The 23,222-nt window shown below is 36.7% G+C and overlaps 1 protein-coding gene and 1 long non-coding RNA gene across 9 annotated transcripts in view; one reads left to right on the top strand and one right to left on the bottom strand.

The window, feature by feature from the left end:
- Positions 1-14,549, bottom strand: part of MEF2C (myocyte enhancer factor 2C) — a 172,534-nt gene extending 157,985 nt beyond the window's left edge. Inside the window, exon 1 of the mRNA XM_081826592.1 lies at positions 14,371-14,549. The gene's annotated coding sequence lies outside the window, so the exon portion shown is untranslated. The remainder of the gene's footprint in view (positions 1-14,370) is intronic.
- Positions 14,550-14,830: 281 nt separating this feature from the next.
- LOC115944730 (uncharacterized) overlaps positions 14,831-23,222 on the top strand; it is a 127,920-nt gene continuing 119,528 nt past the window's right edge. For 7 of the 8 annotated variants that reach the window (XR_014147080.1, XR_014147082.1, XR_014147074.1 and 4 more), the window contains exons 1-2: positions 14,831-15,264; positions 15,659-15,720. This is a non-coding gene — a long non-coding RNA (uncharacterized LOC115944730). The remainder of the gene's footprint in view (positions 15,265-15,658; positions 15,721-23,222) is intronic. The other variant, XR_014147077.1, reaches the window with a different exon arrangement.

The raw sequence follows: 23,222 nt of genomic DNA, 5'->3' as shown, positions 1-23,222 counted from the left end.
ACTTTACAGAAATGCAATCTTCATGGAATAATGTCTGAAAGATATGCTAAGGCTTTTAACAATGCCACTACAAATTATGATACATTTCTTCCTTTTCCTGGATGAGTATGCCCAAATAAGGCTAGATCAGCAATTTCCTTGCAAATGTGTGGCTGATTAAAAAGTATCCATATGCATGGCTAAATTTAATGGACTTTACCTTCACTTACAAAATCGTTAAATGTTCACTGGAACATTCATTCTATCCCATTTCTCGAAATATCACAGAAACCTTCAATTCAAAGAATGGATTGTCACACTTCCCCTTTTAACTGTTTTTTTCTAGAAACCTCTCTATGTGTGTGCCCTTTAATTTTTAAAGATCTTTACCCGGGATCGGGGTTGGGGGTGGGGGTTAAAAATCTCGGCCTGCGTTTTGGTGCCCACTTCTTTGTCTGGGAAGCCGAGGGCTGGAATTCAGTTCGGACGGCCTCTTAAAGACCCAGACAGGGGACGCCTCTGGTTTCAGCAGCTTACTCCGCTGAGTTATTGATTGCAGGCTGCAACAATCCCTCCGGGTGATTTGTGTGGAAAGTGAATCCGCGCTGGCTGGGCGTTCACAGAGGCGCAACAGCCGCAACGCCATCCAATTATTGCCGGTCGTCCCCTCCAACACCGCTCTCCACCTATATACTCCTTTCTCTGCCCATCTCCACTTCCCCCCACCCACTTTTCTCAGAGCGGACCGACCTACCTATTCCTTCTCAGCCCGTCTCCGCTTCCCCCCACCCACTTTCCTCAGAGCGGTCGGAGCCGAGGGGGCGGGGGCTCCCTCCCGGGAGCGTTTCTAGAGCTCGGAGGCAGCTAGTAGGGGGTGAGTGCGCCACGTGCGTGCGCCACGGGCGAGGAGGAGGCGGGCTCGGGGCCCTCCGGGGGCCTGTGGGCCTGGGTGCGCCGAGGGTGGGGGGCGGGCTGTCTTGGCGGGGAGTGTGCCGGGTTGTGTCTTGAGGGGGATGTCACGGCTCGGGGGCGAGGGGGAAGCGGCTGGTGGTTTGGCGAAGAGGCCGCGTGGTGGGCTGTGGAGAATGGGAGGAGGGCGCAACGGTGGTGGGTGGGCCCTGGAAACGCTCGGTGGCGGTGTCGGGGAGTTGCCCTGCTCGTCCGGTTTGGGCATCCTGGGGATATTTCCCCTAGGTTGGCGAACGACGACCCCAGAGGGCTGGGGATGAGTTCCGAGCGAGGCGCCCAGTGAACCCACCTACGCACGGGGCACAAAGCGCTAGCACGCGGTCGGCGTCCGGCGGCCCTGGCAGCCGCCCGGGCTCTGAGCGGTTTGCGCGCCTGGGGGAGAAATAGTGGCGGGCGCAGGTCCGGCCGCCGCCCCTGTCCCGCCAGTCAGCCCTGTTTTTCACCTGACAAGCCAATAGGAAAGGACGCGGTCCTGGAGCTGGATTTTACAGCCCAATCTCTCAGGGTCTACACGATTATTTAAAAAACTAACAGCCAACTTCTGGGTCTGGTAGTTAAGCTGCCTCGGTGGATAGGTGCGCGTCTTGGCTAAGGAGAGGCCACAAGCTACACGACAAATGGGAGACGAGGGAGAAAAGACACAAAACCCCCCAAACTTCCTTTCCCTTTCCATCCCCTCTATTTGCTGGCACGTGAGAACAGTACCGGGGTCTCTTGCAAAAATGCCATCACGAAATGCAAATGCCTGGGCTGTTCTTTGATCTGTCTGTGGAGCTGTACCAAGGGTCCCAAGAGTGGTGGAAAGATCAGTGCTCCAAAGACATTGTAAGGTACTCGGCTGAAATAAATCAAAGGTGTAGAGTGTTTCTATTGTCGTGCTCTTGAAGCTATAAGCTGCCACCAATATGGTAGCCGCTAGCCGCCTGTGGCTTTTTAAGTTTAAGCTTATTAGAATTACATAAAATTCAAAATTCAGTTCCCCAGTTATACGGGCCACATTTCAAGTGCTCAATAGCCACAGGCGGCTAGTGGCTACCTTATTTGACTGCGAGATGTTGAACATTGCCATCATTGCATAAAGTTCTATTGGAATGTGCTGCTCTAGAGTTTTAAATGAATGCTGGTTAAAAAAAAAGAAAGAAAGAATCTGCTTTATGATACCAGCCAAATTTTAGGACACTCTTGGCATTTGCATTTCCTGGCACTAGTGTGGAAAGTTTTAAAGTCAGAATTTCCGTATCTTCTTGCTGAAAGAGGTCTTAGGGAACATTTAACACAAGCACCTAATTTTTTTACAGGGAAGGCAAGTGGGGCCCAGAGAAATTAACAGATGCACCCCTAAATCATGCCATAAATTTAGAAAGAAGTTAAGGTCACCAGGCAGGGTCTATTTACTGCACTTTGTGCCAGACCAGGGCACGTTGCCTGGGGTTGACTAGGTAAATTAACCCTACAGAAAGGTGACCTGACAGAAGATTTTTGACCAGGAGTACCCTTTTACAAGAGAAAATACTTCTAAGCATTCTTCTAGGAAGAAATTCTAGTAAAGAATAAGGTGTGTAGGAAAATAACACTGTCTCCCAAACTAAAAATGTATTATTGGTAGCTTCATAGATTCATATCATGTCTTCTTAGAGAGAGTGGTTGGGATAACATTGTTCTTATTTATACTTAAAAAAATCTGAGGAAATGGAATTATCCTTCTAAAGTAAGAGCTTGAAAAGCACTCTTAAGGTCAGGGAAGAAAAATGTTATATAAGGTGAGAATTGTTAGTAAAGCATAATCTTTTCCAAATTCGATGAAGATACTATTAGGTACAAGTTATGGAACCTCCCTTTGCCTCAGTTTCCTCATCTGTAAAATGTGGAACATAAAGTGCTACTCTTAAAACTTTGTTATGGGGATTAAATGAGCCACCCAACATAAAGCACAGGGCTGGGAAATGGTAAACTGTAGTAAAAGACATTCTTATTCTTCTGCAAAGAATTTCTACTTCTACACCATTAAGTTCCATATTCACCCATACAGGGGCTGACACAGCAGAGAAAGTTGGAGAAGTAGATTGTCAGAGGGATGGGAATTGGTTCAGGATGAGAACTGTTTGTGAGTTTTATTTTTAAGAGGTAGTGATCTCTTTAATCCTAAAATTCCCTGACCGAATGGATGTAGGTTGTCTTATTTCCCTTTCACAGGCATGGCGTATCTAGTGTACTTCCAGACTTTCATTTTGTCTTAATTTATTATTTTTTGTCTTGAGGGATGCTTCTTTATACTTGTTAGCTGCTTGGTTGTTGAAAATGCACTGGAAACTCCAAGTCCATCCTCTTTCACCCTGGTTGACCTTTGGAATGCTGTTGTCAGCCAAGAAGACATTGATATCTTCAGTCTCCTGCTAGCCTGAATTCTTTAGGGCAGAGCCTACTCAGATTATCTCCTGATGTCATTCCAAATGTCTGATGGCCATCTATGGCAACGGGGCTGGGCCAAGGCCTGCCGGGAAGGGGGAGCCCATGGAGTGCCTAATGGAGCATTCTGTTCAAGAGGGACCTAGACATTGTTCTCTGTTGGATGCATGATCAACATTACAACTATGTCTAGGGGACTGTGTGTTGCTTCTTGCAAAATAGAAGCCATAGACATTTTGCATTTTTGGTTTTAATGAAGTCCCACTTGGGATGTGTGTTCTATTGATTTCAGTTTGTGTAAATATGTATTATAGGAAGAAATGGACTCAAAGTGTTAACAAACAATTTATATCTGGTATTCCTATTCCTGCTATCTCTCCTCATTAAGAACACCAAAATAAGACAAATCTAGAAAGGAGAGAATAAAGCCACCACAGTGCAAAATGTACCTTGTTTTCTTTATCTCTCTAGGTAATTTTCCAAATGATGGTATTTTACTTAGTTGAGAATTTACAAAATTACTTCTAAATATTTTATTTATGACCTAAAATTATAAACCAAGGAAAATAATACAAATTTTATTTTTTCAGGAAGGCAAGATCATGCATCGATTTATATGTTTCCCATACACACTAAATCTGAAAACAAGGAGATAAGTAATTATATCCATATTCTAATTTACCAGGAAAAGAGAGAATTCATTTTCATTGCTTGGGATGAAGTTTCTCTAAACTGTTTTGGAATATGGTGAGAATTAAAAGTAAAATACAGTAAAACTCTTAAATTTAAATCAGGCATTAAAACTGCTTTGATTTATCATTATATACTAGTTCACTGAGTCAAAGACCCAAACCAAGGAAGTCTGATTTTCTATAGGTGATTTTTTTTTTTTAAAGATTTTATTTATTTATTTGACAGAGAGAGACACAGCGAGAGAGGGAACACAAGCAGGGGGAGTGGGAGAGGGAGAAGCAGGCTTCCCGCCGAGCAGGGAGCCCGATGTGGGGCTTGATCCCAGGACCCTGGGATCATGACCTGAGCCGAAGGCAGACGCTTAACGACTGAGCCACCCAGGCGCCCCTATAGGTGATTTTTTTTTAACTAACTTTGTAGTTAGATATTTCTATGTGAATAATATTCATATATGTAATACAAAGATATTTGTAGTATATGTGCAAAAATAATACTACCTTATTAGAATGAGAGTTGAAATAAATAAATTTTAAAGTGCATAATATTTAATAGCCACTCACTATTTGTTAGTCTTGTGTTAACTGCTTTAATTAATTTAATTATATTAACTGCTTTATAAACTTTTTTTCTTTTTATCCAAACTACAACCTTTCAGACAGGAACTACAATTCTCTTCATTTTACAGATTTTAAAAACTAAAGCTTAGAGAGGTGACATTACTTGACCAGGGTCTATTAGCCCCTAGGTGCCAGACAAAAGACATGAAGCTAGGTTTGTTTGTTTCTGGTGATGCCCTTAGATATGATGCTGCATTGCTTCCTTAGACTCATAACCTTCGCTCACTTATAGAGATGATGAGATCAGGAGGTGATGTAATCAATATTTCCCCCCCACCAGAAAATATTTTAGAAATACATGTCTAACCATGTGTCATCCTCTTCAGGGTAGACAGCTTAGGAGGTTATTTGCTTATTTCAGTAATAATGTCTTTGCACAGGTCTCTATAGAAATCTCCTCAGGAATTTGCTCTTCAGTTTTAACAGTTTGATTGTTGGCAAATCATTATCATTAAGGATGAATTTGTTGGTGAAACTAAAGCCAAACCAAATGTAGTGAACAAGGTGCTTGATGGAAACTATGATGTGATTATAAAGCAGCAGATTATTTGATATCAGGCTTATAAATTGACACTAATTGCAGATACAAAAGGAGAATTTCAAGGGTATTCCTGATGTGAACGTGTAGCCTTTAAGGAGACATTTTGGCAAGTAACATCATAAAATTTTTAAAAAGCTAGTTTCATCAATTAGGAGTTACATATCATATATGAACATCATGGGAAATACCTTTGCAAGGAACGTACAAGGGGCAGGGAAGGGTAAATCAGAGATGCTGGATTAGAATCCAGGCTCAGACTTAATAACCATTTGACCTTAATTTTCAAAATGTCCTTGTTAGAAAATAGAGAACGTGGCAGGACCTACATAGGATGATGATTTTCCTGAGAGGAGCACATGAGATTGTACTTCTATATTCACCTAGTGGCATGTAGAAAATGCTCAGTAAATGTTCGCCAGTATTATACTATTCCACTTTCAAGGACTACCCCATGTTCCTGGAAAATATCTCGATGTCTCATTTATCTAACAATAGTTTAGAAGTTGTTTCCTTTTCTATCAGCTTTCATGCTTCAAAGTAGTTTTTATTTCATAATAGAACTTTTTATATTTGAAATAAATATAAAATATTTAGGATAATATGTTGATTAAACCAATGTATATTATACCAAGAAGTCTTACATTCTGGGGTTGCCTATTTATATTATCCTTGTCAGTGTTCTATATTCTTTTCAGAGAAACATTTTTTTGTGTGTGTTCATATTTGATTTTATCAGACTTATGAAAGTAATTATATATCCATTTGCTTAGAATAAGGCTCCAAGATCTTATTTTTTGGTTATGGCAGACATCTTCTAAATTGCTCATTGATTACATAATCTTACACTTAAATTTAAGGAACCTTCGCATAAATATAAAGAATTAGTGGCTTTTTATTAAATCTGAGTTTTTAAGTCTTTTTAAATCAATATTATCTGTGCAGTATAGGCAAAACTGTAAGGTTGCTGAAGCTTATCTTTGTATCACCAGCCTCCCTAGACTCACCTTCAGCTTGTCCTTCGTTCACTCTGGCATGCTCCACTCACCCAGCAGCAATTTTAAAAATCAATAAAAGCTCTTTATTGAGTGTCTCTGTCTCCTCACAGCCTTTCACTGATGTGACCCACAAGGTCCTTTCATTCCTCAGCAGCCTCTTTATATTCCAGAATTCTCTTGGACTATGTTCTATCAGAGGAGCCCACCACTCCAACCGTTTACTTCATGATGCAGTATCAATGTGTTACTCCTTTAAGTGAACTTCTCTTCAGAAGTTCTCTGAAAGGAGTTCATACTCCAAAGGAGTATCTATGATTACACAACTTCCATAAATTCCCTGTTCTGTTGATCGGGAGATGCTTCAGGGAGGAGACTTTGAGCGTGTCTCAGGTCCCTCCCACTTGGCCGACGTGTAAGTGAGCCCTGGGTGCTAGTAAGTGGGAAGCCTGGCTCTTACTTGAAGAAGAAACTTTATTATTTTTGAAGAGGTTGTGATTGGAAGATGAACTCTCTATCAGCCAAGTATCATTATGCTCCTTGAAAATTTGTCTACTTATTTTTTTTTAAATATAATAACACTTTAGTACCCGTTGTTCCAGTCTCTTTTTCTATTCCCGTCTTGCATAGGGGGCACCCAGTGGATGCATGTCCCTTGTGCCATAGCTACCATGTTGTCACGTGGTCTCACCCTGTGTGAACTCCCTTCTGCCTCGAAAAGCCATCAGAGGTGTAATTAGTGATTATTTCTCCAGAACTGTCTTGAAGGAGATCTAAGAGCCCTGTGACGAGCATGTGTATTGCTTCCTGGATGAAGGATAGAATTTGGAAGGGTTGGAGAGAGGTTCAGGGTTGGAGGGAAAAATGCATTCTGTCCTTTATCACCTCTCTGAAGTCACAGATAAAGCATCTTCCTTTGTGCAAAGATGGGGCACGTAAATCAAATATCTCCCAACTTTGTATGGCATTAAACCTGTAAATCTGGAGCATCCATATCAAATGCAATGTACTTTATAATATATTCTGAAGAAATTCAGAGATGAAGAAATATGATTCTAAGTAAAAGATTTTGAATGCTACTTAAAGAAGGGTAAGTAGAAAACATTCTACAATTTTCTTATGCCTTTTGACCCCTTTAGCAATAGTGAAATAGCTAATCAATAGATTTAATCCTGTCTTTTCCATTTCCTTCTCTTTTTTCCTTCTTTCTTCCTTCATCTTTTCTGCTTCATCTTCTCATTTTCAGTTGTAAATTTTTTATTTTCAGTTATAAAGTCAGTACAACCATAAACACACACACAACTGGTTATTAACAACACACACACACACAACTGGTTATTAACAATTAGATTTTTTTTTTCATGCTTTGGAAAGTTACACTTTCTATTTCAGAACCGTAAGATATTAATAATTTTCTATTTATTTGAATCACTTCAAAATAAAATACTGCTAACAAGGGAGCTTATTTCTGAACAATTGATGTGTGCTACAGATAATATGGTCATAGAAGAGTTTCTATGATTTTTTTGTTATTAATCACTATAATTACTGATTACATCAGTGATTAACTCACAGTGAATAAGGCATGTGCTTGTGTTGTTTATCTATTTTCGAAGGATTTATGTTCATCCATCTACACCTGTTCCACACATTCTCACCTCACCCTTTGGTAGCTGTGAGACTCTAGTTTGGGTTGCCTATGGCCACAAAACAAGTCACGCACAGGAGAATAAAGCCTGTGGTTTCCTCTACGTTATTGCTGGGCCATAGCCTTCTAAACTCCCTGGGTCAGTGATGATCAGTTGAGTATTCTAAAACTTGAATGTATATGCATATATACTTCTCGTAACAAGCACTCTCTGCACTATTTTCTAATGACTTTTCTGAAGAGTCAATTCAAGCCATTGTTCATATTTAAAGCTGTTTTACTCAGTGCCTGAAACTCAAGTAGAACTTGAGAATGATTTTTCGCTCATCTCTAGTGTTGGGTGAACCTTACCATTTGCCCGTCTACATAGAAATAATTAAAATAAAACTATTTAAGTGCAAGTATATCTAACAATAAATAAAAATGGACCCTAGAACTTCTGTAGCTGTATCCATAGGCTTCCTTTGGTCTCCTAGGGCCTGAGATCGCTGGGTGCTGGTTTTCTTGCTACTGCAAAGCAAGAGAACCGACCCTCTTGAAGAAGAGAAGAGGCTCTAGTGAGGACTGAACAATCTAGCACAGAGAACAGTTTATCAGAGGCCTTCAGATTCACTCAGATTCTTAAGCCCCATCTCAGATATCCTGAGCAACAACCTCAGGAGTCTGCATTGTAACTAGCTCCTTGGGTGTTTCTTACGTATAGTTTGCTTGCAAGCCACAGCCTTAGGGTAAAGGGTGATCATAAGATTTTGCTTGCAAGCCACTGCCTTAGGGTAAGGGTGATCATAAGATCTGCGAAGACTTCTAATTCCTTAACCTGACATTTGCTACATTATTCGTTCCCACGCTCTCAACTAATGGTAAGTTTTATGGAACTTCTAAATTAGTGAACTCTTTTCAAAATAGTAACAATGAGAGATCAGAGTGATATGAATCTTTCCATTGCTTGTTTTGGCTCATACTGTAAACAATCAAAAAGGACATGCGACATATATTCTGCCCGTTGTGATTAGAAGACTGATTAAGCAATGCGGGGACCCAATTCTCTCAAATTTCTGTACAGTTCTTCATCTTTACGTATCTGAGGGTCAGTGCTTATCTTTTCTTGGATGAACTCTTGGATCCCAGTATCTCAGCAAAACCTGTAAAATAGGTTTCAGATCCCGCGACCTCTACCGTTAGTGACAACTGAGCTGAGAACACATTCATGCTTCAGCGGCTGCCGGCTGCTTGAGCCTAGATTCCTGGCAACTAGGACTAGTCCCATTCACAATCACCTGAGAAATGTGGCTTTTCCCTAAAAAGACTTCCAATTAATACAAATATTCCTTATGACCTTGATAATTACCTCTTGCCTGCCGAGCAATCATATAGGGCCTTCATGACATTGTCATCCCAGACAACAGGGGGATCCGTATTCCCAGCCTTTTAACCCATCTGCATAGCCAGATGTTGCTGTTAACCTCTCTTGGATCCAGATATTTTTAACCCTTCAGATTAAGGGGGTTCTCTGATGAGACTGTTTCTCGTTCCAACATTTTTCTGACACAAGCAAACATGTTCTCAAGCAGGGTTACAGCAGCAAGTGTGGTGAATATTTTTTTTTTCATTTTTAAAAATGTCCCGTTTTATAAAACTGAAAACATTAAATGGCTATTAAGTTTTTGTGTGTGTGTGGCAACTCAGACTTATAAAGTGTACTGAAAAGTTCAAAGCTATGTGTGATAATGTAATTTTGAAGGTTGAGACCTTTCATGTTTTGTTACCAAGGTACCCAAGTAGGAAAAATATGGCTAGCTGGTCAGTAGTGTATTGTAAAGTGATTTTATTTTCCACACTCATCTTACAGGCTAAAAACTGGTGTTAGTTTTAATTATTTGGAATGCCACCAATATGGTGGGCTTCTTATAACAGTAGGGAGGGGGCAGGGCAAGCTATTGGAGGCCGGAACCCACCCATATTGTCCAGAATTCTTTTGGGACCTCACATGAAGCAAGAGAAACACCTTCTACTGGATAAACACCTTCTAGAATTGCCTTTTCCTCTGAGTTACGCATAGCCCCGCAAAGAGTCACATCCCTTCAGAGTCCTCCCAGAGATTACATGACTTGTTTCCAGTCACAAAATTACTGAGCAGTGAAACAGAGATTGCGACTCAGAGCTGCCTACTTCTGCTCAGTGCTCTTCGGACAGTACTCTTTAGCTCTAATGAGAAAACATTTAAGATCCTTCAAAGGCAGCTGAGAGAAAAGTCATTCACTTTCACTAACACCCTTTGAGATGCAGGATTTTTTGCACATTTTGCTTTGACACCCTTGTCTTTCACAATTATTAGAAATGGATATTATTTACTGATTATTTTGCTTGCAATTGATTTGCATACTGTTATCGCATATTATTAAGTGGTGCTGATTAATAATGTTGATTTGGACTAAATGTAATAGAATAAGCAAATACATTTGTAAGTTTAGATATTTTGTATAATTTAGGTGCTAAATGGTATCATAGAGCTGTTGAAGATTATTCTAGACCAATTCCTTGCAGGGAAATCCTGTCCACAATTTCCTCCCATATCCTATATTAATGTTTTAGGTTCCTCCCCTTTTAAAAAATTCATTTGCTTGTTTTGGTTTTAAAGCAAACACTTCTCACAGGCAAATACAGCTCCAAAGCTCAGGGTTAAAATAAATCCTTTTAAATTCAGAACATGGTAGTTATCTCCTAAATGATTTCTTTTCTAGAGGGTCAGAGAAGAATAAAATATTTATTTTGAATATATTTTCATGACCTTGATTGAATCAGTATGATGTGCAGCATTATCAACAAATTATATTATAGCAATATAAAATATTAATATAATTAATAATAATTTGAATAAATACAAAATACTTATATTAATACAGGATTGTTGAGTCATAGAATTTCTGAGCTGTTAGGAAACACTTGCTGATGGGGCCTCTGGGGTCCAGAGAGGTTTTGTAATTAACACACACACACCCACCCACCCACACCCACACACACAGGACGCTAGTTAGTTGTTGAGTTGGTTATGTGAACTGTTTAGTATATTCTGTACTTAGGTAATGTATGTGTGCTTATGCTTTGGTATATTTGGTATTTTTAATTATTTTCTAATATTTCAGACAAATTTTTCAACCTGAACTTTTCATTTATGCATTTATCTTCTAAACATATATATTGCCATTTATTATTTTTTTCTTTCTGCTGTTTCATATACACCATAAATATTTTCAGTTTGGAAATCAGTTTAAATAGTAAGGAGAATCTAAAAAAGAGTTTATAACATAGATATTTTAATGTGTTTATGTTCTTTTTTTTTAGAGCTACATTTTAATATGCTTTGATAAAACTGTATTTCTCTAAAAGGTATTAAGTTTGGTGGCTGCAAACAGTTCCCCAATGGAATGTCACTCACATTAATTTTCCATGTGTTCTCTTTTACTTATAGTTTTATTGTCCACATGTTTAAAGTCTAATAGAAAAAAAAATCACCGGATGTGAAGTTGGGGGATAGAGCCAAGTCTACATCTACATCCTCACGTTGGTGACCTTGGGTAAATTTTATTTTTGTGCTTCCATTTCATTTTTTTTTTTTAAATGAGTAGTTGAAAGCATCAAAGACTCTTTCCCACAATTCAAACACTCCATGAGCTCAAAAGAAGATTTGATTGAAAGAAATGTGTGGGCATCACTACCTGGCTGCCCAGTATTTTCATAGTCACACACTTGTTACATACATCTGAAGTTCCTTTAAGGAAATTAACTCTTTGTAGGTGTGAGATATGGGCATCAAGAGAAGTGGGATAAGTAGAAAAGGAAGGGGAAATAAGTTAATGACAAAGGGGGGATGGTGGGTGGTGGAAATGATTCCCTTTTTACTTCTTTATATCTATAGTCTAGTTATTCCTACTTGAAAACCTTACTGGCACCAGGTATTATCAACAGGGATGAGTAATATGTAATTTTTATCTTTACTGGGTTACATTTGGCCCACAGACAGTTGACAGCTGTCAGTCAGGTGGCTGGTCAATAAGGAGATACATTTAAAGCTGCCAAAGTATTTTTGTTTCTTTAAATACTTACAAGTAAACCATTTTAGCTGGAAGCTTCATTGTCCTGAAATTAAGTAGATCGATATTCACAGTATAATTTATTGAAATTAGTTGCTGGGAGAATCAAGATTTTCCCTGTGCATCTATGGTTAAACAAAATGTTTTCAAATGTCTTTCTGAAACAGGAGAAAAATTAATTTTTCTCCACTATAAATAAGCCATTCTTAAGATACAAAGAGGCATTGCAAATAATGCTTAAAATTTAAAAATATGCTTTTAAATTAAACTTTTAGGATGCATATGAGTCATTGCAACATCATCATAATTTCTGACTAAGACTTATTAAAAGAAATCATTTCCACATTGAGGGAGTTGGCATAGGTATTTTTGTGACACAAAAGTTGAAGGTTTACTGGAAGGTACAAACGTAGCTGCAAGTTGTACTAGGAATTAAAACTTCTTTCCATAATTACAAGAAAAAAACGTGAAATTTTAGATGAAGCCCACAATTCAGGGCATGGTTAAAATGACAAATTTTGGTTACTTGGAAATATTTGGGCTGTACCTAACATTGTCTCTAATAGGCTAAGTCACAAATAATTCACAAGACTCATAAAAAATAGTTTGGAAGAAGCTTTTGTATGGCTTGTATTGAGTGTTAATGACAAATAGTATAGTAATTACACTGTACATAAAGACTTCACAAATGTAATTCTAAAGTTGACCTAAGAGTATACGTTCAGTTTTGTTGTACTTATTTCTAGAAGTGAGTGTTCTGATTCTTTAGGAATATAGTATTTAACAGACCAGATAAATAACAAAATTATCAAGTGCATGCAGTACATAATCATTCTTTAAGAGACTAATGGAGTTATCTAAAAAATGAGGTGACCAAATTTACTTAGGTGCCAGAGCAATATAATGAAGATGACAGAATATCACACAGAAATAGCAGTTTGAAACCATAATATATTCCTTTTTAAAAAATAGAATATACTTTAACTTTCTGAACCATATTCTACATGTAATAATTCAGAATGAAAATCAGATTTGGGTTTTAATTATGTTTTAAAAATATTAGATTTTTTGGTTGGCCGGATCATTTCTGGTAATTTTTTAAACCACAAACAGTTCATAATTTTAAACAGCAATTAAGTCAGTCTAAAAGAGTATGATACTTATAAATTTGTGGCTTATCCATATCATCATTGATCTGATAATTATTTTAGATGCAGTGGTCATTAAAAAAGTCAGATCTTATTATTTTCCTACTATACAACTGTGTGTTAAGCATGTAGATTGAAAATTATTTACGAGATATCAGAAAAAAACAATTACCTCGTAATATTAGTAATTTATATTGGTAGGAGCCTTTCTCTTCTTAAACACCAATTGTACCCCCCGCAGCCCAGAAAATTGATTTTATGGCTAATAATTTATAGCATTCTTGATCGGTGTGTGCTGTGTGTCTTTTACATTCATTAGCCCATGTTGCTTGTGAATATGGAATTTGGTTGTTAAAATAGTTTCATATGTTTACTATGTATAGTCTTTAGCTTTGAGCTCCTTACTTGCTTAAATAAATGTTTTCAATTTGTATAATACAACAATTTGTAGAGAAATGCTGTGAAGCGTAGTTAAAAGAATGAGTCCTTGAAATAGAATCAATTTTTAAAAATATATCCTGACATGTGGTCTTATTTTTCCATGTTTTGTATTAATTAAAATCCTATTCTGAAAAAATTATTTTTGCCTAAACTTTTGAATTCACAAAATAAAAATACCAAATATATAAATGTACTAATTTTGGAAATCAGTGACGTAAAAACATGCTTTAGTACTGTCTTGGTTGTTTATTCCAAAGATTTTTCTCCAAAGAAACTCTTTGTAAGGTAATGAGAAAATGTTGCCACTTTTAATTATTAAATATTCTGTGCAATACATGTATTATAAATAAAACTAATTTCATATTCTCTCTAATCATATTCTTGTCACATGCACACATAAAAAATGTTAGCGCATGAAACGTTTGAAACGAGCATGTACCATTTCACATTTTTATTTGATTTATTAAAAAAACATTTTATTCAGAATAGATTATGACAGAATTAGATAAAAAAGAGAGGAAATGATATTTGTGTGTTTATTCTAATAGTCTCATATCATATATGTAATTAATTCTTCATCTTTCAGATATTGGAGTTAGTAATGAAAGAGACCAACATTCAAAATATAAAGTCTTTCCTATAAAACTCTTTTTTTAAATGTAAAAAATTGTCAAATGGTAACAGCTCTACTTTCTACACCAGGCAAATCTACTGTTGGGTTAGTTGGCTCTGATTCCAATGGTCTCATCAGCTTTCTGAATGTAGGTTCCTCAGCAGTGCCTCTTCCAAGATAACAAAATCAACTTTTAAAGATTAAAAAATATATTTTGGCAATTGAAACTCACCAGTGCCTTTCTGCTTCTCCAGGAAGTTGTACCCTTCAGCACCTGCTGAGGGCTTTGTTGTCCAAACCCTGACAGGTAAAAAAATTCCTGTAGAATAAAGCCAGACCAGCTGGCTTTGAAGAGAAACCCCCCAGTTTGGGCTGCGTTTGTCTCTTCTCCTTTTCTATGAAGACCCAGGCTTTCCCCCCTTGATCGTCAAGCCGTAAGATGCGTGATCCCTGTGCACAAGTGTCTGGCAGGCCGAGGTGCACCTGTTCCTGTCACTCTGGGGTAAATTTAGCTGTAAAGGTATCACTGACAACCAGACCTTTGTCAGTGCTGGCAAAAGAACACAGAATTGCTTCCCTCCCCTCCCCCTGCCAAGCCCCTATGCAGTTAGTTCAAATGGAAAATATCAAATTGGAAACCTATCCAAAAATCATTCCTAAAAAATGAGATTGCTTTCATATGGTAAAAAAGTAAGTTTCCTCATTTCACTCAGACTTTAAAATTACATTTCCAAGAATAATCTTGGAACAAGACAAGTTTTTGTTCAATTAATTGTGGCTGGAAACTTTTTAATGGAAACATAGCACACACTTACTTCATTTCAGATTATTAAATTGTGTTAAGCGTTAAAGTTAGTTGCCATTCTTTGCTGTAGCTTGTTTGTTCTTTTCAATCCAGAGAAATATTAGAAGGTTAAAACTTATCACATAGGAGGGATTAATCATGCTACCAAAATTAGACAGCATGTAGTTCTGAGAGACTGAATGTCAAAATTGTGTGCTCGTAGCCCTTAGACTATTGAGAATCTAGGACCCACTACTATATTTAAAATGATAGTTCATGTCTGTGGAAACCCTGGATGTTTAGGAGCTGGTAAAGCTGGGGTTCTCTTACTCTTTGATTAAGGTAAGGACATTTATCATTTATGTGAATTTTTTTGATTAATTTCTTTCTTGACAGTTTGAGAACAATTCCTTTTGAAGGAAAATAGAGAGGCAGGCAGTGTTCATTGATTTGTCTGACATAAATATAGTAGTTAAGATATATAAAGTAGCCCAAGGAGTAATGTGCTTAGACAAAGCATTCTGAGCTTCTGCTTTAATAATTATGATTTTTAAAGTGATATTACCAAGAGTTGTGCAAAGTACCTGTTCTACCATATTATTGATGTTTACAAGGTTTGGGTATGATAAGAAAAAGAAATCTGGGTCAAAATAAAAAACTGCTTTGTAAAATAAACAAAGTTCCTATTTACTTACTATGTATAAACAGCCACTCACCAAGCCTCATTTCTCCGCAGGGCACCACTTTCAGATAAAAACATAGACCTGAATGGCATCATCCAGTATCCAAGGAAACCATGTAAGTACCTCTCTCACTGTGTACTTCTCTTATTCAGAGTTTAAAAGCTAGCTGAGTACTGAATAAGTGAGTGTTTTTATTTAATAATTATACGGGAGGTACTTTTTAGGAGCTTGCTAAAAAGAAACAGGTTCTTGATTGTTATGTGCGTCATAACAAAACCCTTATGTTTTCATCATATTTCATAAAATTATGTGTTTAGTCCCAACCTCTCCATCAATTCTCATTCTTAGGTACAAAACAGCTACTCAAAAGTCGTAATGAATTGAGAGTTTCAAACTTTTCCAAGACCCATTAGTGTCTGAGAAACAATCTTTCAGAGGCCTTATGCCAGGAGAAGTGACCTAATTGTAATAAAAACTTTTTCAATTTTAAAAATCAAGAAAAAATTGATTAGAAAATAATATTTTATTGGTAAACATTTATAGCAGTTTATTTGGTTTTAGACTTCCTTGGGGAGTGAGCAAGTGAGCAAAAAGGTGAAGTTATGGATGCAAAGAATCTTGAAAGCAAGTGTAATTTTTAAGATGTGAAAGTCTATTTGCAGAAAGGCTTGGAAAGTTGGCATATTGTGTTCTTTCTTTTTTTCCCCCAAACTCATTAGTTTGTAGCTAATTTCTGTAGCTAATTTTAAGGTTCTAATTAATTTTCAGAACCATGGAATCTATTGAATCTACTGTAGAAATTGTTTCCAAACAGCACACTATTCTGGACAAAGATCCACTTCACAAATATTTGGACTCTTGTATTAGATATTTCTTTACTTGGACTTTATTATTTTTTTCTCATTTGCACTCTCTACTTTTAAAGTCAAATTATTTTCGATACTAAATAATTATTCATTATTGTTTACTTTTTCATGAAAATACTTAAAACTCTCTATACTCATATAATTATAGATTGCTTTTTTTTTTACCATCTGGATCAACTATATGGTTTATCTAGTCTTTTAAATACAGACTTACTACTGTTCATCAAGGTTTTCAGGAGTTGCATTTAAATGCATCTAGTTTAGCCCTGTTTAGAAGTTTTTCATACTATTTTCATTTACTTTGTTACTCTTGTATTTCTGTCTTTTCGTTGTAGCATGGTTCCTTGCTAAGCATAAATGGTAGAGATGATCTCACTCAGTTTCTCTGCTGAATTAGACAGACCCTTCCTATTCAGTATCTCACTTCAAGAGCATTTCACTTTCCCACATGACAGTGTGGTATTATTTATGCCTTTCCATGTTTTTGTCTTTTTACATATGTTACAAAATGCATCTTTCTGAATTGAGAGATGAGAAGTTGTGTTAGACTAAGGAATTTGTTGGTACTTTGGAAGGGTGTAAGAGCCTCCTGTCCTGGTAGGAGGACCTGAATAGGAAGTGAGTTTTCTTATGTTACTTAACAAACTTCACAACTATGGAGTTTGAGACCTGAAGTACTCCCCTCTAAATAGGAATTCCTTGCCACAAAATAAAGGTTGGGCCATTGCTGGGTAAACTTGAAAGCAGCAGGGTTAGAATAGATCTTTATAAAGAAAAATGTGAATCAAAGGGGAAGAAGACTGGCTAATGCCGTAATTCCCTATCTTGAGCAGGTGGAATCTTTTGAAATTCCATTCTCCTTGTGGTGAGAGGAAAAAGAATGTCTACACTGCAATGCTTGTGGCACAGTTTTAAATATTTACATGAGAATATAGATTTTCCAGAAAAGCGATTTAAATTTTATCGGTTTAATTCTGCCTCCTATACTAAAGGAAAAATGACTTGGAGAAATAAATTGATATATACACATCCATTCATCAGTAGTGATCTCTCTAACAAAGACCATCATTACTCAATCAAACTTTCTGACATGATGGACATTGTTCTATATCTGCATTGTCCAGTATGGTAACCAGTAGCCACATGTGGCTGGTGAGTATTTGAAATGTGGCTAGTTCGATAGAGAAACTGAATTTTGAATATAATTTAAATTTAATTGATTTAAATTTACATAGGCCACATGTGACTAGTGGCTACTATATGGGTATTTTGCTTTTATCGGAAATTAAAGTCTTACAAAGAATTTCTAATCATTTGGTATTCTATAATACATTATCATTTTTTATATTTTCTTTAATATTTGAGTTATAATTGCAGTGGAATTTCTTTATAACACTTTCTTAGAGATGAATGTTTTTAATACTGTTGATGGGAAGACATTATAACTTTGTTTTATAAGCCTGGGGTAGCAACTTTTAAAATGGGCATTATAAGCAAGACTGCATCTAAAAAGAAAAACACTCTAATGAAAGTTGTAACAATGATGATAAATATTTCGAAAAGTTCAGTTACAATTTCTGTAATGCATCTTGCAGTGCAAAATGTAACCAACCTACAAAAATGCTCACTAGCCTTGAGTCCCCAAAGCTGATTTTGCTTCCAAAGCACACATCAGATTTTAAATCATATTTTAAAGCTCTGCTCCCATGGCCTTTTTAGGCATTTAGTGAAAATAAACATTAGGATGCATCATGATATTTTAAGAATATTACTAGTCAGTAATACTATAGACAGAATTATTAGTTAAAATATACTGAGAATTTAAAATTTACATTGATTTTTTTTTAAAGTCAGCAAATCAGCTCATTTCTTGAGTAAGAAATGTAGGCTATAGATTATTTATAGGATACTGAACTAGAGACCATGAGGAAGTTTTTAAAATGGAAGATGTAACATTCATCTTTTTAGAAACTCCATTTATTGGCTTTGAACATATCCTTTTGAATGGGTAGGATTCAGATAAGAGGAGACTTCTTTTGGCAGAACCTTGGACAAGCTACTCACAGTGTCCTTCCTACTGCAAAAACAACTAGATTCTAGATGGAACATATTTCTAATGAATTATTTGAGTGGGAAAAAAATTTTTGGACATCTTCCTGACCTCAAAACCAAAAAATTAAAATGTGTGTTGAAAGGTGGAGTTGCGACAAGGAGCAAACAGGAACATTTCATAGGAATGGCAAGATTGAACTGGATGAGTTTGTATTGCAGGGATGCTGTTGGAAGGATAGCAGTCATATGCTCTGTTAAAATTCTCATAAACCTAACCTTATTAAGAGAACAGGAAGACATAACAACCACATCTGTAGACCCAGGTTTTTGGTCTCCTTTGATGTCTTTTGGTGTCTTCAATTAGGTAGTCAACCACTTGCATACTGCCAGGTCTATTTTCAGAAAGAAGGTCTATCCTTGCTAAAAAGCCAGTGTTCTGTGTGGAGAAAATATGGTCTTCCATTAAGGGAATGCTACAAATCACAGTCCTCAATGTCCTTATAAAATATCATTTCTGATATCTCCATGTCTGAGAAATAGTTTTCATCATGGCCAGTGACCTCTGAGTTCTGAATCACTGCCTCAATTTCTTATGTATTTATTGACATATTTCTAATCTACCTATCTAAATTTTTATTATGAGAATTTGAAATATACTAAAAACTAGAGAGGCTGGTATAATGAACTTTCATACACCTATTCCTACCTTCAACAACTATCATCTCATGGATAATTTTGTTTCAACATATCCCTATTTCCACTTCCCACCCCCACCCCAAATTATTTGGAAGCCAATTCCAGACATGACATAATTTCATTCTTTAATATTTCAGCAGATATCTTTATAAGATTAGGACTTGTTTGGTTTTTTTTTAGGACTTGTTTTTTAACTGAAAAAAATGAATCACACCAAAAAAATGAACCACATATAAAAGTCAGTATTTTCTTATTGTTATCAAATATGCACAATCAAAATTCAGATTTTCTCAATTGTCTCTTAAATTTTTATAATTACTTTTTGCTGTTTGAAACAGAATACAAGTAAGACCCGTACATTGCAATTGGTTATTTCTCTTCTCTTTTACTCTGTAGGTTTCCCTTTTATCTATTTTTCCTTGTTTGTTAAGGAAACTGGATTATTTGGGTGGTAGAGTTCTCCATGGTTTGTATTTGCTGATGCCTTCCTGTGGAGTTGTTTAATAAGCTCCTCTGCCCCATATCTTTTCTACTAATTGGTAATTAAGATTAGGAACTTGACCAAATGCATTTGGAGGAGGCTGAGCAAGACTACTGGTTCTCTCTCTTTTTGTGATGTTAGCAGATATTGATCATTGTTTAGATCTACTTATTCCTTAGAGTTAAGGAATACCCAGCCTTGGGAAGTTTCCTCAAACATTTGCCCTGATCAGTACTCTGCTACATTCTCAAGTGGGACCCTGCAGGTCTCAGGAGATCTTTCTCTATACAGTAGCTCTCTGCCAGGTGCTCCGTCCTGGGAACCATAGCCACCTTATCCTCCCATACTTTCAGACCTGCTTCATCAACTCAGGGAATTTGCCACTCTTGAGTTACTGTCCCTGTGCCTCTGCTAAGAAACCCTCAAGACTGTAAACAGGGCAAGCAGATTTATCTCCTTGGCTTCTCATTTCTTAGGGATCTTGTTGTTGCCTGATGTCCATGTCTTAAAAAAAACATTTTTTATATTTTTTGTCATTGTTGCTATTGTTGTTGTTTTAGGAAGGAGGGTACACATAGCCCCTCTTAGTCCATTTTGGCTGGAATAGAAAGTCTCCTCAGTTGTTTCCAAAAAAAGGTCAGCTGTAGCTTATTAATCCAAACACCATCTTAATATGAAACTCAATATTTAAAGCAAATTGAAAAAGGTATGTGTGTGTGTGTGTTTCCTTTGGAATACTGTAGACTTAAATCCATGAGTTCAACTTTCAGGACCTCTTTTTTATAATTTTTTTAAATTATTGATTGATTGATGTATAATTAGCATTAGTTTCAAGAGTACAGTATAATGATTCAGCAGTCTTATCCATCATTCAGTGCTCATCATGATAAGTGTACTCCTAATAACCTTTATTTATTTCACCCAACCCTCCACCTACCTCCCCTCTGGAAGCCACCAGTTTGTTCTCTGTATTTGAGTCTGTTTTTTTTTTTTTTTGTCTTTTTTTCCCTTTGTTTTGTTTCTTAAATTCCACATACAAGTGAAATTATCTGGTATTTGTCTTTGTCTGACTTGTTTTACTTAGCATTATGCCCTCTAGATCCATCCATGTTGTTGCAAATGGCAAGATCTCATTCTTTTTCATGGCTGAACAATATTCCATTGAATGTATATACCACATCTTCTTTATCCATTCATCTATCAATGGACATAATTTGGGTTGCTTTCCTAATTGGGCTATTGTAAATAATGCTGCAATAAACATAAGGGTGCATATTATCTTTTTGATTAGTGTTCTCATTTTCTGTGGGTAGATACCCAGTAGTGGAATTACTGCATCATATGGTAATTCTATTTTTAATTTTTTGAGGTACCTCCATACTGTTTTCCACAGGGGCTGCACAACTTGCACTCCTAACAACAGTGCAAAAGGGTTCCTTTTTCTGTAAATCCTCACCAATACTTGTTGTTACTTGTGTTTTTGATTTTAGCCATTCTGACAGGTATGAGGAGATACCTCATTGTGGTTTTGATTTGCATTTCTCTGATGATAAGTGATGCTGAGCACCTTTTTGTGTGTCTTTTGGTCATTTATATGTCTCCTTTGAAAAAATGTCTATGCAGGTCCTCTTCCCATTTTTAAATTGGATTATTTGGGGATTTTTTTTTGTGTTGCATTGTAGGAGTTCTTTGTAGATTTTGAGTATTAACCCCTTATCAGATATATCATTTGTAAATATCTTCTCTGATTCAGTAGGTCATCTTGTTGTTTTGTTGGTTGTTTCCTTTGTGTGCAAAGCAACTTTCAGGACCTCTTGCTGACGTTTTCTCTCCCAGCTAATTATGTTTTTCCCACAAGATGAGTCTTATTTTATATTTTATTTAGAGGCAATTTTGTGGTTCATTCATCATTCCTTCAATGAACATTTTTGAGTACCTACTGGGTATTGTATAAAGTATTGGAGATACAGTATTGAATCAAACACTATTTATCCCCTTAAAAATCTTGCAATTTATTTTCCGACTGAAACTTGTACATGAATGCTCATAACATTTCTTAGTAATAGCCCTAAACTGGAAATACCAAATGTCCATTAATGGTTAAACAGACTTATGATATATCCATGGTATGGAATACTACTCAGCAGTAAAGAAGAATGAACAATTGATAGGGCAACAAGTTGGCTAAACCTCAAGGAAATTATGCTGAGTGAAAAAATTGTATCTTAAAAAGTTACATTATTGCTCATTTCCAATTATACAACATTCATAAAATAATGTAATTATAGAGTTGGAGGACAGATTAGTAGTTGCCAGGGGTGAGAGGGCAAGGGAGAGAGTAGGTGTAGACATAAAAGGGTAGCACTAGGGAGTCTTGTAATGGTACAGTTAAGTGTCTTGATTGTGGTAGTGGCTTCTCAAAGCTACACATGTGATAAAGTTGTATATGGCTATACACACATACACACACAAACACAAATAAATACATGTATACAGCTGAAATATGAATAAACTATGCATTATATCAATATCACTTACCTGGTTTTGATATTGTAATTATGCAGGATCTTAACAGTGGGGCTGGGGTTAGGGGCTAGGGAATGGGTACACAGATAGTACATTTCCTTGCACTTTCTTGTGAATTTTTAAGTATTTCAAAATTTTTTTTTCTGAAAAATCTTGCGATTTCATGAAGGATGCGGGGAACCAAATAGTCAATTACAACACACTATAATAATACTCAGTTAAGGGGTGGTAATACAGAGTATATATATAGAGAGAGAGAAAGAGGGATGCCTTGCTCCTATTCCCAAGTCAAGAGACAATGTCTCTACTACTCCCTTGTTTCCTAAATGGTCCCAGTCAGGTCCCCTGCCTCTGTTTGAGGGGCGTGTGTTAGCAGTAATGGAATTGTGGCATGCTCATAATTGACCCTCCCTGACCTCCAGTACCCATGGTGATATGCCCTGCTCACTGGGGCCTCAGTAAAGTACCAACCATACAAGGCAAACATTTTATGAAAATGAGTATGGATAAAGTAACAGGAGTCTCGTGTTCCCACAACACGTTCAACTGTAAGTTCAAAGACTCATTCCAGATTTAATTACCAATGATTTTGGATTACGCATAGCTTTGGTTCTTCTCAAGCCCTATCCTGCCATCAGCACCTTAGCCAAAGCTTTACTCTGACCATTGAGAAATAGCCTTTGTATGTGAAGATGAACACATAACTGCAGTGGGCATTATGCATGCATTGTCACTTGTATTATAACTTACTTTAATTCAGTGACAGATTGTCACATATTTTGAGTTTTCTTAAGTTATAAAAGTTTTTTTTCCCTTGGAACTAAGTAGAAAATACATTATTTCTGATATGTTAGGGGACGTATTTTAGTTTTGTTGGTCTTTAGAAAGAAGCACTACGAAAGTGACTCAATATGAATTAATGCTCTTGTCACATTGTGACAACTCAGTTGTCTTAGAATTTTTACCAGGCTGTGTCTAAGTTTCACAAAACTACGA

Source organism: Leptonychotes weddellii, chromosome 7 (assembly GCF_054177405.1).
Source record: "Leptonychotes weddellii isolate Sample4059 chromosome 7, ASM5417740v2, whole genome shotgun sequence".
Taxonomy (NCBI): domain Eukaryota; kingdom Metazoa; phylum Chordata; class Mammalia; order Carnivora; family Phocidae; genus Leptonychotes; species Leptonychotes weddellii.
Note: the sequence above shows the minus strand (reverse complement) of the source record. Positions and strands in the feature narration are given on the sequence as shown.